Here is a 14,223-nt window from a genome sequence, read left to right on the forward strand (position 1 = left end):
ACGCTAGGAAAAAATAGGTACTGTTTATTAAAATGTAAACTTACTGGGGCCAGCAAAGGAGCCCTCGCCTGCCCGATCCTGGCCTGCATCCTCAGCACCCTCCTCCTGTGTCCTCTTGCCCTTGGGGGGAGCTGATGTACAACATGAAAGAAAGAAAAACCATAAAACATGGATGAGATTTTTCAACCAAATCAAACATTTCAAAAGAACAATAACAACATATTTTGGAAAAATAGCAAATAGATAGACAACTATTCCACGGGATCTATCTCATGTGGTATACTACGTTATTCGTATTGCCTGATTTGCGGAACGTTGACTTAGAAAGTTCCTATGTAACTCAATAAACAGACTACTAAAGAGGTTTGCCTAGGCCTGGCACTGCAGGCAGCAGTGCGCAACACGTGACAGACAAAGTCCATCCTGCTTGCAGATCAGTGAATACTCAAACTATCAATCCACCCGCCACCACCGCCACTATTTCTTCTGATAGCCATGTGACTGTCTAAAGGAAGGACACTGGACTTCAGTCTGTTGGGGCTGATTTATAAGTCCCTTGCGGAAGTTGCGGCTGATTTTCCTCCATTGTTGCGTGCCTTTTCTGACGCAGCGGCAGAACAAAAGACTCGCCATGGTGTTGGTGCGGCGTATATATTAAAAAAAAAAACACATATGGGCATATGGGCGATGCATCACGTTGTAAAGCCCTGCGCCATCAGGGGGCGTTCCGGCGCAAGGGAGGGCGTACCTGCGCAGGAACGAATCCTAAAAGTGGCTGAGGGAAATCTACAAGATGTCAATCAGTCATTTTTAGGACAATGATGCATGACTCAAACCCTGCGCGCTTGAAGCCGACGTACGGCTTGATGCAGCATTGGGGAGATAGGGTACCCCAGAGCATTGCTGGAGCTGCGCCATCGTTGGCACGCAACTCCAGCAATGCGCTGCCTTTACGGCACAGATGCGTAAGGCTTCTGTGACGTTTTGGGCCAATGGGTGGTGGTGGCATGGCACACAATTACTGCCGCATCCCTGCTACTTTGCAGGGATGCGCCGGTAATTGAAAATATGACCCTTACTGTCTAGCATTACGCAGTTCTTTTCTTTACAGTACACTCATACATAATTTCTCAGGCCAATGAAATGCTTCTGAACACAACATACAAAACAAAGAAGCATAGTAGCAAGCAAGGCTACTGAGAAGGAGAGCAGTGCACCTGAAAATGAAATGCATAGAAGATTTTGAAATATAATTTACCTCAATGTAATCGGCAGCATTATTGCTCTTGGTAAAGAACAAAGATTTGCAAATAACAGAGCAGGATAAAACAGAGTAGTAAATGTACTACTACTACTACTCACCAAGCCCGGGGACCTCTACGCCGAGCGCGTCCAGCAAGTCCCGCTCCCGGTCCATGACATCGGTCCAGCGGTGGGTGGCCTGGTTATATGTGCGCCGGACCCCAGAGATCTTGTACATGGCCCGGCACACCTTCTCCCACCGCTGGCGGCGCTCCCGGATGCCATAGCCGGTCGCGATCTTGCCGCCTCCCAGGATCGTCTTGGGGAGGCGGCGCTGGACATGGAAGATCAGTGCCGCCACTTCCTCCGCGCTGAAGATCTCCCTCGGGACCACTTGCACCCCCCTTAAACGCCCGCACGGGAGCCGGGCACGGGGTGCGGGACCCTTCCCCTTCTCAGGGTGCTTCCCGGCTCCCTTTACCATGGTCTGGGCAGAAATAAACTTAAATGATAAAGAAGAAATAGAATAGTGAAGAAGAAAAGAAAAGAGTTTAAAAAAGTAGTTTAAAAGTAAATAAAAGCTGCAGAAAACACAAAAATATAGAGCTAGAAAAATAGAGGGTTAGATAATAAGTAAAATTAGATCAAAAAAACTTCAAACAAGCAAAGGATGGCAGAGATTGAGAGAGGATACAGAAAGCATGCCCAGAACCATAGCAATGAATGAGAAACAAGATGGCCGCGCCCGTTCACGACCGCGTGGGTAAGTTCGCGCGAGATTTTCCTTGCGAGTACGCGCGAAATTGTACTAGCGAGCAGCACACTTTGCGAGATTACACATAGCGGGCGGAAACGGAATTACGTCACGCCAACAAGATGGCCGCGCCCGTGTACGACCGATAGGGTAACTTGGCAAACGAATAGCTAGAAGCGCCTCGCGAACACGCGCAAGATCACGCGAACATACACGTCGCAACAAAAACAATTTTGTATTCGCACGTATTCCCGGCTTCTGAAATCGATCTCGCACGGATTCGCGCCCCAAATAACGCGCGAAATTGCAAAAAAAACGATTTTAGCTAAAATGAAAGCAATGAGCAGGTGCAAAAGTTCAAACTTAACATTAGTAACATTCAAGGTAGTGCTTCCTGATGGGCCCCTCCAGAGTTTGCAACAATTCTATGACCCTGCTATGACCCAAACAGCAGGCTCATAGAATAGCACCATAAAGGTCCTGTAAAAAAAAAATTTCACTGCAACAAAAAGCAAATTACAGATAAGGAAGGAAGCAGGTGCCAGCCAGACTGGAACTTTCAAAATTACTGACACATTAATGAAACACAAATTAATTGATGGCAGTTGAAGAAGGGCAGGTGTGCTAGCTTTTTTCAACCACCATAATCTACAGTAATAAATAAACCTAATAGGTGCCTGTGAGGATGTACTAGAGGGTGGCATGGGTGTCCCAGAGGGTGGCAGTGGTGAAACAGAGGGTGCTGTGAACCTGTGATGATAAACCAGACGTAGAAACAACATAGTCGCGGCCGTTGCAAGCCGAAAAGTAAGTTCGCAATTGCGAACTTGTCCCAAAATCGGCGCGAACACGCGCCAACACAAAAAACGGAAAAATCCGCAAATCCGCTAGAGTTCGCGGATCTTCGCGGATTGCGAATCCGTAAATACGCAAGTTCGCGGATTGCCAATCCGCAAAATCCGCCCATGCTTAATCTTGACATCATTTAGTGCTATCCCTAGAATAGGAAACATAGCACCAAATAAGTCTCCAACTATCTCCTCAGCGCTTACATCTCTTCTTCCTCTAGCCTGTGTTTTCCCCTCTATGATTTCTAAATCCTTAGCATGGTATATTTTGGGGAAGACAATTGCCAAATAACATGATCCATACCAATTATCTGGTAGTTTCACGTATGCATTTCTCCCACAGACAAAATATACATTTGGGATCACCTGCATTTCCTTCAAGAAATCTTTAGAATAGTACTCTAATTGGAAAGCATGTTCACAACTGACTTTTCCCACAAACACATTCTCGTAATAAGTTTCACTTCTGTGTATGCACAGTTTCCCCCTTTTCTCTCTATCTAGAGCTATTGGACCATTGCTACCCTTTCTTTGGTGTGCCCTTTCTTCCTCGGTCCAATCTGTTTTCCATTGACCTGAAGATTTTAAAATCTTTTGTCTCCTGTATCGATCATCCACCTGCCCTATAAACTTTTTCTCAATTTCTGACACTTTACAAGTCAAATTATTTCTCCGGGCATGTGAAGTATCTAATGTTTTCCAAGGAAGAAAAAATTTTTGTAATCTGTCTTCACTCTTATAATAATCCCATTTATTTAAATGTTTGTAATTCGGCACTTCTGGTAACACTGAATCAAAGTTCGAAAAATAGTATTCAAACCCATCCCGTTCATAAAATATGCTCAGCAACAAACTACATGTGATTCCATAAGTCAATGGAAGATGATGGTATCTGATACCTTCGTCTACAGAGGCTGGCAGTTTCATACAGACATAACAGTTTTTAGCCTCCATAGCATCAACATATTCGTATAGCAATTTAGCATATGCATTCGATTTAAAGTTCCCCTGTGATTCATCTACATGTAACCTACGAGTCTCAGCTGCTAGTAAAGCTTTGTCTTTCTCTGTATTGTCCCCCTTTTTACTAGCAATAGTAGGTTTCTGTGTCGATGTAATCTTTGGTTTTGTTGTTGCTTTCTCTTCGTTTTCATGTCCCACTACATATGATATTGTAACCACTAAAGCTATAAGAAAAATCACTCCCACTAAAAGTGTGCCTATTATACATTTGGCCCTGCGGTTCGGGTTGCCAGCCTCCATGATCTCAAACAGTGTAGATCCAAATTTCTTTCACCACACAATGTCTCTTGTCGAACCACACCTGGAAGCTGATAATCTTCTCCGCAAGATCAGTCTTTGTGTTCTATAGCAACAGACAAGACAACCCTAGCCCTTCTCCATCCACTAAATGGAAGTCCCTAGTTTCTTCTTCCACTCGGCGCTAGGTTATCTCTTCATTAATTTATTTACAAAGTCTTTAGCAATCTGGAATTATACGTGTTCCAACGACTCTCATCACACCTTCTAATATTTCTAAACGAAGAAGGAGTTCCTCGAGTATTGGACTACTTGAACAACAAACTGGAAATTCTACTGTGTTTAAGACCAATTCTCTTATTCCACTCAGGAGAGGAGGATAGACAATATTGAGAGTCAGCAATCCTTCGACCTCCAATCCTGGTATCAGCAACTCTATTTCCACTGTTATGATGGGGTCAATTCTGGTTAGGGTCACTTGCCTCACCCTCCCAGTTCTGCGTGCTTTTGACATCTGCAGCGAGGTAGGTCCACTCAGGAGTAGAGTATCTTCTGCAAGGCACTCGCACCCTCCTTGATCTCCTTGGACCTTCCTGTTCCTGCTCTTGCACACCTTCGTCCAGATCCGAGTCTTCGGATATAGGAGCAAGAGTTTCCTCTCGAGCTGGCTTCAAGCTTGGCCTCTTTTTTCTTTCAGGCCAAGTAGCTGCTCCACACCTGGTTCTCCTATTTCTTGTCCTCTCACTCTGTTCTTGATCACTCTGGACTTGTTCTGTGTCTGAGTTGTTTTCACAGCAGCTTTCTCCTTCTGTGGCAACTTCAGTTTCACTGCCGTTCTGTCCTTCTTCTTCTGGTTCTGTAGCGCTCCCAACTTCTTCAGACACCCCCACAGCTTGACTGATCCCCTCTAGTGGCTCACCGTCCACAACTGAATCTTCATCTGCGAGAGGAGCTGTTTCTTCTAGGGGTGCTGGAACTCTTCGAGTATGGGAAGCATGGATCCAATTCGGCAACCCTCCACACTTCACAGCGGTGTTCGTGGTAAGGATGACCTGGTAGGGCCCCTTCCAGCGCACGTCTAGGCAGTTCTTCCGGATATGTTTTTTCAGTAAAACCCAATCCCCTGGGCACAGATCATGACACAAGTCTCTGGAAGATGGAACCTCAGCAGCCTGCACCTGGAAGGACACAGAATGAATGGCGTCAGACAGTTCCTTGCAGTAATCCAGGATTAGGTCATCTGTAATGTTCAACAAAGCAGTGGTTGGGACAGTTGGAAGTCTCATTGCCCTCCCCATCAGGATCTCATGCGGAGAGAGACCTGTCCTCCTGTCTGGTGTGCTACGCATACTCATGAGTACCAAGGGCAGAGCATCAGGCCAACTTAAGGAAGTCGATGAACATACTTTGGCTATTCGGGACTTCAGCGTGCTGTTAATCTGCTCCACGATACCTGAAGCCTCTGGTTGATAGCTACAGTGCAACTTCTGATCAAATTTCAATGCAGAGCAAAGCATCTTCACAACTTCACTCTTAAAATGAGTTCCTCGATCTGATTCCAGGGAGTTTGGCACCCCGTAGCGCGGGATCAACTCTCTAAGCAACAACTTTGCTACTGTTAGTGTATCGCACCTGCGTGTAGGGTATGCTTCGACCCATCTGGAAAATATGCATACAACCACCAGAACATACCTGAGGTGGTTGCTTTTTGGCATTTCAATAAAATCTAATTGCATTCTGTTGAAAGGCCCCCCAGACCTCCCAATGTGACTCATTGTAACTGGTGTTCTCTTCCCTACGTTCAGTTGCTGACAAGTAACGCATCTCCTACAGACTGCTTCTGCTGCAATCCTAAACCTAGGGCAATACCAAGTCTGCCTGAATACCCTCAGCATGGCATCTCTTCCTAGGTGTACTGGACCATGTATCTGTCGTGCCATTGGACTCACTAATTCCTCAGGTAACACTGCTCTTCCATCTGCTGAAACCCAGAAATCCATTTCACTTTTCACACATCCTGCTGTTTCCCATGCCTTTTTCTCAGAATCAGGTGCATTTTCTTGCATGTTTTTCAAATCCTCCCAAGTATCCACTGTTTCTAGCATCATGTTTAATTCGGTCTTTTCCTGAAACCCACCTACTTCCACCTCCGTGAAAGAATAGCCTTGCTCCGCACAATAGCGGGCAACTTCATCTGCATATCTATTACCTTGTGACACAAAATCGGTATTTTTGGTGTGGGCTACACATTTGACGATTGCGATTTCAGCTGGACCTTGTAATGCTTCTAACAGTAATCGCACAAATTCTCCATTTCGAATAGGCGAACCAGAGGAGGTCATGTAACCTCTCTGAGACCACAACTGCCCAAAATCATGAACTACACCGAAACCATATTGGCTATCTGTATAGATGGTGACTCTAATTTTGTTTCCTGCTATACAGGCACGTGTCAATGCAATGATTTCTGCCACCTGTGCGGAGTGTACTCCTTCCAGGCAAGCGACTTCCACAACTCCAGTAATGGTGCAAACAGCATAAGCTGCTCTCAACCGACCAGTATCGTCTCTTAAACATGAGCCATCTACAAAGAAAATTTCATCAGGGTCGATCAACGGCTCATCCACGATATCTGGTCTTGGTTTCGTGCATAGTTCAGTCACATCAAGGCAGTCGTGATCTTCACATTCTTCGCCTTCAATATCATTAGGAAGTGGCATCAATGTAGCAGGATTCAAAACAGAGCACCTCTTAAGGGTCACGTTCTCTGCAGCAAGAATAACTTGCTCGTAGCGCGTGAGCCTGCTGTTGGTCATGTGCTGTGTCTTGGTCCTGGTCATCAACAATTCTACAGAATGCGGTACATACACCACTAACTGGTGTCTCATTACAATATTTTCACACTGTTCAATGCTGACACCTGTTGCAGCAACGGATTTGAGACATCCGGGCAACGCTGCGGCTACTGGATCTAAGGTAGCCGAAAAGTATGCAACTGGTCTACGGGCATTTCCATGAATTTGCACTAAAACTGACAAAGCACAGCCTTCTCTCTCACAGCAGAAAAGTGCAAATGGTTTCTCATAATCTGGCATTCCCAAAGCCGGAGCACGACACAAGTCTTCTCTCAGCTGGAGGAACGCCATCAAACAATCATTGTCCCATGGTACCGGATCACTCACCTCCTTGTGCGTCAGTTTTTGTAAGGGTTTTGCTTTCAGTGAAAAGTTAGCTATCCACTGTCGGCAATAACCAACCATTCCTAGGAACATCCTGACTTCTCTCTGTGTCGTAGGCGCGTTCATTTTCATTATCGCCTCTATCCTATCTGGTGACACCTTGCGCTTTCCTTTTTCTATCCGGTGTCCCAAGTACTGTACTTCTGTCAGACAGTACTGCAACTTGCTCGGAGATACCTTGTGTCCATTTTCAGCTAAATGGTTCAGCAAGGCAATGGTATCTGACTTACAAGCCTCTTCCGTTTCTGACGCAACAAGTAGGTCGTCTATGTACTGGACCAGAACCGAGTTCTGGGGCAGTACCAGGCTTTCAAGATTTTTCTTCAACAGCTGGTTGAAAATTGATGGGCTATCTGTAAACCCTTGGGGAATTCGACACCATGTTAAAACGCGATTTTCCATTTTAAAAGCGAAAAGGTACTGGCTCTCTTCATCCAATGGGATTGAAAAGAAAGCCTGACAAAGATCTATCACTGTGAACCACTCAGCTTGGAATGGTATCTGAAACAATATCACTGATGGATTCGGTACCACTGGACAGCATGAAACAACTATGTTGTTAATTTTTCGAAGATCTTGCACTATTCTAAATTTCCCACTAGGTTTCTGCAAACCCATAATCGGGGAGTTGCATGGACTTCCCACGATTTCCTTCAGTATTCCCTGTTGAATCATAGAGTCGATTACGGGTTTTATTCCTGCTATCGTCTCCGGGGTCAGTTTGTACTGGGGCGTTCTTGGATATTCAGCATTTGGTTTAACCATAATCTTCACTGGTTCTACTCCTTTGATCAGTCCTATCTCTTCCCCAGTAAAATCCCATACCTCGGATGACACTGCATCTCGTAAATCCCATGGGAGTTCCTCCACTGTCAGGGTAGGGTACAGTTCTATGCATGTTCTCGAATTTACAACTTTGAAGGTAGCATCATCGTCTGTAGTCTGTACCTCTACTCCCTGAGGTGTGCAGTATATAGTGCAGTTCAGTTTGCACAATAAGTCCCTTCCTAACAAACACACAGGACTAGAATCACACACCACAAACTGATGTTCATCCGAGTAGTTTCCTATTTTCACTGACACTGGTTCCGTCAAAGGGCTAGTCATCCTCTTATTTGCAACTCCTACTACCTGAATCGTTTCCCCCGACATTGGTAGATCTGGAACCACTGCCGATCTCAGAGTTGATCGAGTAGCTCCAGTATCCACCAAGAATGTTGTAGGACACCCTGCCACTTCAGCCTCAACAAACGGTCCTCTTTGATCCACTTCTAGAACTGCCCCGAGGGTACAGTCCTCCTCTCTACTTACACGTCGTCCCGTCAATGGATCAACGTAGTAACACTCTTCTTTACCTGTGAACAAAGGCATTTGTCTATAGACCTTTCCTCCTGTCGTAATCTTTGGTGGCTGAGGGAACTGAGCTCGTGGAGCCGAAGTCCCCCCTTTGGCCGCATTACTTCTTGACACTGTCACCCTTTGAACTGGAACTTCCTGAACTTCCTCCTCCACTTCTATTTCTCCATTTTCAGGGTTATAGGGACACTCGCGTCTCCAATGTCCCACCTGGTGACACTGGTGGCACTTTGTCGTTTTTTTCAATGTAGCAAGATCTATCCTAGGTCTAGGGTTTTCCTCGTTATCCCTATTCTGATTGTTTGATTTCCGTCCCATGGTCCCTGTTCCCTGTTGCTGCTGTCCTCCCTTTGCAGCTGACTGCATCTGCACCACCATCAATTTTTCCTTTAATTTCTTTGCTTTGGACTCTATCTCATCACTACAGTATCTCGCGTATCTCAAAATCTCATCCAATGGTTTGTTTTGCCAACAAATTAAATGCTGTTGAATCATCAGACAAATGTCAGGTTTCAACCCTAAAACAAACTTTGATACAAACTGTCCTATATCTTTGGGGTCCATTATATCTAGTCCACTGTATTGTTTGAATGCTTTCAGCAATCGCTCATAATACTCGTGAACTGTCTCCTTTGGTTCCTGTCTAGTTCGGTCTATTTTTACCCAATCTATGTCTTGTGGTGGCACTTTATCCTTCAACCATGTAATCACCCTTTCATATTTTAACATTACACTTTCTGACGGTCCATTAGTACGAGGATCCCTTTCTGGTTCTACAGTTGGCCAATCGATACTAACCTTGCATGCTATCCACAAGTCTCCTGGAACCACAATATCAAACAAGGTGTTCAAATCAATCCACAACACCTTTGAAATCTTGACAAACCTCTCTACCTGCTTGTACGACTCTACAGGATTCTCCCTTAACTTCGGAAATGAGTTGGTAAATGCAGCCAAATCTCCCCTACTCCAGGGCACATGTACATAATTCCCATTCGATATTTCCCGCAAAGGGAATGCCTCCATCTGCATTAGCCTTCCCTCTGGAGACATCACATTCGCACTCCGCCTGACAGTTCCCTTCTTGGACCACCTCTCCTCCCATTTGTCCAGATCTCTCCATGCTCTTATTCCTGTGATCAGTTCCCTTATGTGTGTTTTTAGTCCAGTTGTCCTCCTCTCATCTAAGTCCTGATCTGAATACTGCAACCTGTGTTTATCCTGTAATGCCTTGGTTCTGGACAAATCTACCATATACTTGTCTGCCAATTCAGACAGTTTCTCATGAGTTGCTCTGGCTTTTCGAGTGATGTCCTTTGCTATAAGCAGTAGCTCATCTTGTTCGTACATGTCGATCCTTTCTAAAGACAATGTACCGTCTATTATATCGTTCAGATCAGATCTTAAGCTGGTCACATCGAGTCTTTTGGCTTTTATCACAGCTTTCAGTATACTATCTTTAGAGAGTCCAATTGTATCTCTCCCATCACAGCTCTGAGTCCTACGTCTGGGCTCAGGCGTGTTATGGGGAGTCCTCCCATGCTCCCATCTCTCCAGGTCCCATGCAGTTCCATCCTCTCTAGGTGGGTAGTGAAACACTCCCCTATTCCCCATAGTTCCGCATTTCCCATTTTGTCTGGCTTCTCTAGGTGCATGGTAAGACATTCCGTTATTCCCCATCTCTTCACCATTTGCCGATGGTCTCTGATCAGTTGGCACCTGACAAGATCCTTCACTGTTCCCTATGCTCCCACGACTCCAGTGCTGTACATTATCACTGGGTGCATGGTGAGTGCACCTAAACCTATCCCTGTACTCTTGGGTCCTTTGTCCTCCCTCATTTTGAGTGAAACGAGATGTCTCCCCACACTCCGTACTTCTGCCTCTTTGCTCCTGCTCATTTCCTCTGTCTGTATGACGTATAACTCCTCTACTCTCCTGACTTTTACCTTCCCACTCCTGACTGCCTTCGCTAGCCCCGCAATGAGATAATGTTCCATTGCCTCGACTTTCCCATTCTGCTTCTGCTCTTGACCTGTTGCTCTGTGCTTCTGTCGACGCATCCCATTCTCTCAAGTCAGCCCTCAGCTCTTTGTAGGATTTCGGCCGTGGTCCCCTCAGATCCATCGGTCCTCTCTGACCCCCTTGCTCTGTTACGGGGCCCACTGCTGAATCCAATGGGGTGCTCCACGTTATTGGTCCTGGCAATTGCCTCCAGGCATTGGTCGTGTTATTCCTTCCTTCTATCTCAACTCTTTCCCTGTCCAGCTGTACCTGGTTTTCCTCTCTCACTTTCTCTGGGCTATAAATCGACCGTATAGGACCTATGGTAACAGGTACTTGAAGAGCCTCTGGCAATCCATGAGACTCAGCCCCCTCTGTTGCTGGCGTCTTCTGCACCACAAACCTTCCGACTACTCTCTGTACAGGACTATGTTGAAGTGTCCCTTCATCTTTGGTAGGTACCCAATCCGCTGAAGGGAGTGGCCTATACCCTTCTATGCCAACCCTGTCTTCTTTTGGGAGCCCCGTACCTTCTGTCTCCCTATTGTCCGGAGGTGGTCTATCTATCAACAACCTATTTATGAGGCCGTCCTCCGACTCGCTCTCATCATCCTCTTCCATGGGTTTCTTTCCACCTGTAACCTCTCTCATGGGGTACAACTTATCTACCTCAATCACCTGTACCCTCCACTTCTTGGCTTCTTCATCCCATTTAGCATCTTGCACTGCCCTTACTGATCGCCTTACCCTTTCTTGGCGTCTGTTCTGACTCCTGTCGTGCGCCGCCCTAATCCACGCATTAAGGGCCTCAAACTGTGTTGGTCTAGGCAAAGGTCTCAGTGAGGACATGACTGCTTTCTGATAAGTTTCATTTCTCCATGCCCCGCCCACTGCATACATTATGCTTATGAGTTAGCAGAATGTGTCTAACTACTGATATATTCATTTATGCATTCACGTTTATATGCTTCTATTAGTTATTCATTTATGTGTGTGACATTATTACAGTTATCCTTAGCTTAGCTTGTGTGCCACCATTTTGAAGCATCCTCCTTTCTGTGCGAGTTGCACTTGCTCACTTCCCCCTCCCGTAGGAATAAGAATATTCCTCATGTCAGCAGTTTTTGCTTCTCGTCCCACTGTGACTGAAACTACTAGCGAAACCCCTTATCTTGTTCTCATGTGCTGGGGATGGTAAGACTTGGCTCTGTGTCCTTGGAGCGAGATATGAGAATGTTGCAATCTCAGGTGCAGATGCCTACTGTATGAGACAATTGTTCACCATCTCAGGGGTTCAGTACTTTTCCACTAATGGGCGTGCCTTATTCTGCTTTCGTATTATAATGTGTTACTGTGATGAGGAGAGTCAGTCCTTCTCGGCGCACTCTTAGGGGTGAGGTCGATATAGGGCCCTCTCATATGGGAGTTTGTGGCCTAATAAATACTTTTGTTTATTCTTCTCCACTGTCCGGCTGATTCATTATTGGTAACTTTGGGTGAGTGTGGTAAGTCACTCGGGTGGAATTGAGCCACGCTTATCAGATGGCGCCCGAACAGGGACTCCGCGATTAGGACCTTTCTCACCCGTAAGTGGGTAGCAGAAGGCCGGAGGCCCCCTGGTCGGCACGGTGGGCCCGGGTACCCACTTGATGCCGAGCTTGGTTCTCGCAGCGCTGCCCCACCCTGCTGATCGAGAGGTCCCGGTCCATGATCCTTCGCCGGAGTCCAGAAGGCGGAACCTTGGAGCTGACCGTGTTGGTCCTGACAGCCGGAAGTGGAGAACGGTAGAGGTCGGTACCACGCATAGAAGGTGAGTGGTCCAACTGTTGCTTGGAAGAGCCGGAGTGCTCTGTGAGACCGGTGTGTCTCTGGTGATTGGAGGAGCCGGTGTGCTCCTGGGGCTAGTGTGCTCCGGGGAACTCAGAGTGCAAGTGGCGCTCTGACAAACTTGACGGAGACTGGGTGAACGATGGTTTGTTGTCATCCGACTGGATAATACTGCGGTTGGAGGACGGCTTGCTACGGGAGAATCTCGGGGCTCGCCCGAAACACCTAGGGTGGTGGTTCACGGGAAAAAGCGCCGAGCCTTGTGTGGTGTAGCGCATGCCGATCTGTAGTGTTGCCCAGGAGACGGATGTGTTCCCCAGTTTCGGAATAGCGGGTGTGGGCTGTTCGGTCTGCGGTAGGGTCCAGGTTCCCCAGGACTTGGTCGACGGGCCTTGTCCCATTTTGGTGAACACGTGTTTTGGTATAAATTTCATGTAGCGTGCATTGAAGTTGTGAATGTGATTTACCGGTAAGTGTGTAAGTGTGAATTCGCGTTCTGGTGTGTGATTGTGTGAGAGTAAGATGCCGTGTTTTAGTAAATTGCGATGTTTCGGGTGTTGCGGTGAGGTTTCAGATGTTAGACTGGCCGAGAGCCAACCTGCACCAACGGAGGGCTCTCCAAATTTTGAAATGTACGTAAAGCATGGCTTACCCCCGATTTTGTTTTCTACGTTGTGGCACAAGTATACGAAAGATAATGTGGATTTGCAGTGGCCTTTGCTTGGTTCTTTTGATGGAGCAAAATTAGATTATTTGCAAGACAGACTGTTTGCTAGGCGCAGCCGTCAGAGCATGTTCGATTCTTTGCGGATGTGGCAGAAAGAGGTACGAGAACGTCAAATGAGGGAGGAGAAAGTGGCTCAGAAGAGAGCGGCGCAGACTATGGTGCAGAAGGCCAGGGAACACACTAAGAAAGAAAATGAGCTGCGTATTGAGCGCGCAGATAGACGTTTTAGGCTATTGGATAATAAGAGTTATGTGGTGAGGAAAGATGACCAAGATGAAATGGAAGACATCATGAGCACTCGACCCCCTCCCCCCTATGCACCACAGCCCTTGTACCCCGCGCTGATGGATTCCGCCTCTCAAGCAGTACTTTCAGTTCCCCAAGTCAGTGCCCCGCCCTCGTCCGGTACACCTGCTTCTTCCCCCTCTGCAACTGCACCCCTACTCTCCTTCTCTGCAGCGAGCCCAATCGCGTCTGCTGTGTTTTCCCCGGCGCTCTCCGCTGGCCCCGCTATCCCCACTGTTTCTGCTAGTACAACCCCTCAGAGCGCGTTGCTAACTCCCACTAGAGGAGCGGGAAGCGGATTATTTACTCAGGTACGGAAGTTACTCACGCGTTCTAATGTTGGGCTAGATGAGAAGACAATGGTAGCTAATCAAGCTTGTCAATGGGCCAGGAATAACATTTATTCATTAGAAGATATTTGGTCAACAATGAAAGATTATGAGCCTTTGATGCAACAGCATGCTTTGTGGCACATGTCGACGACACTAATAGCGTTATGGGAGCAGGGATATGGTGGGGAAGCGCCAGCGATTCTTCGTGATATCAAGAATAATGCTTATAGGGCTAACACTGGAATACGAGAGGTGTTCCGCAGTTTGAGGTACTTGTTAGAATACAGAAATGAGTTACCAGCAGCAGGAGAACCCCATTTCCCTGGGATACATCCGATGCGTGAAGTAC

The sequence above is a fragment of the Lissotriton helveticus genome, chromosome 2_1 (genome assembly GCF_964261635.1).
Source record: "Lissotriton helveticus chromosome 2_1, aLisHel1.1, whole genome shotgun sequence".
NCBI classification, from domain to species: Eukaryota; Metazoa; Chordata; class Amphibia; order Caudata; family Salamandridae; genus Lissotriton; species Lissotriton helveticus.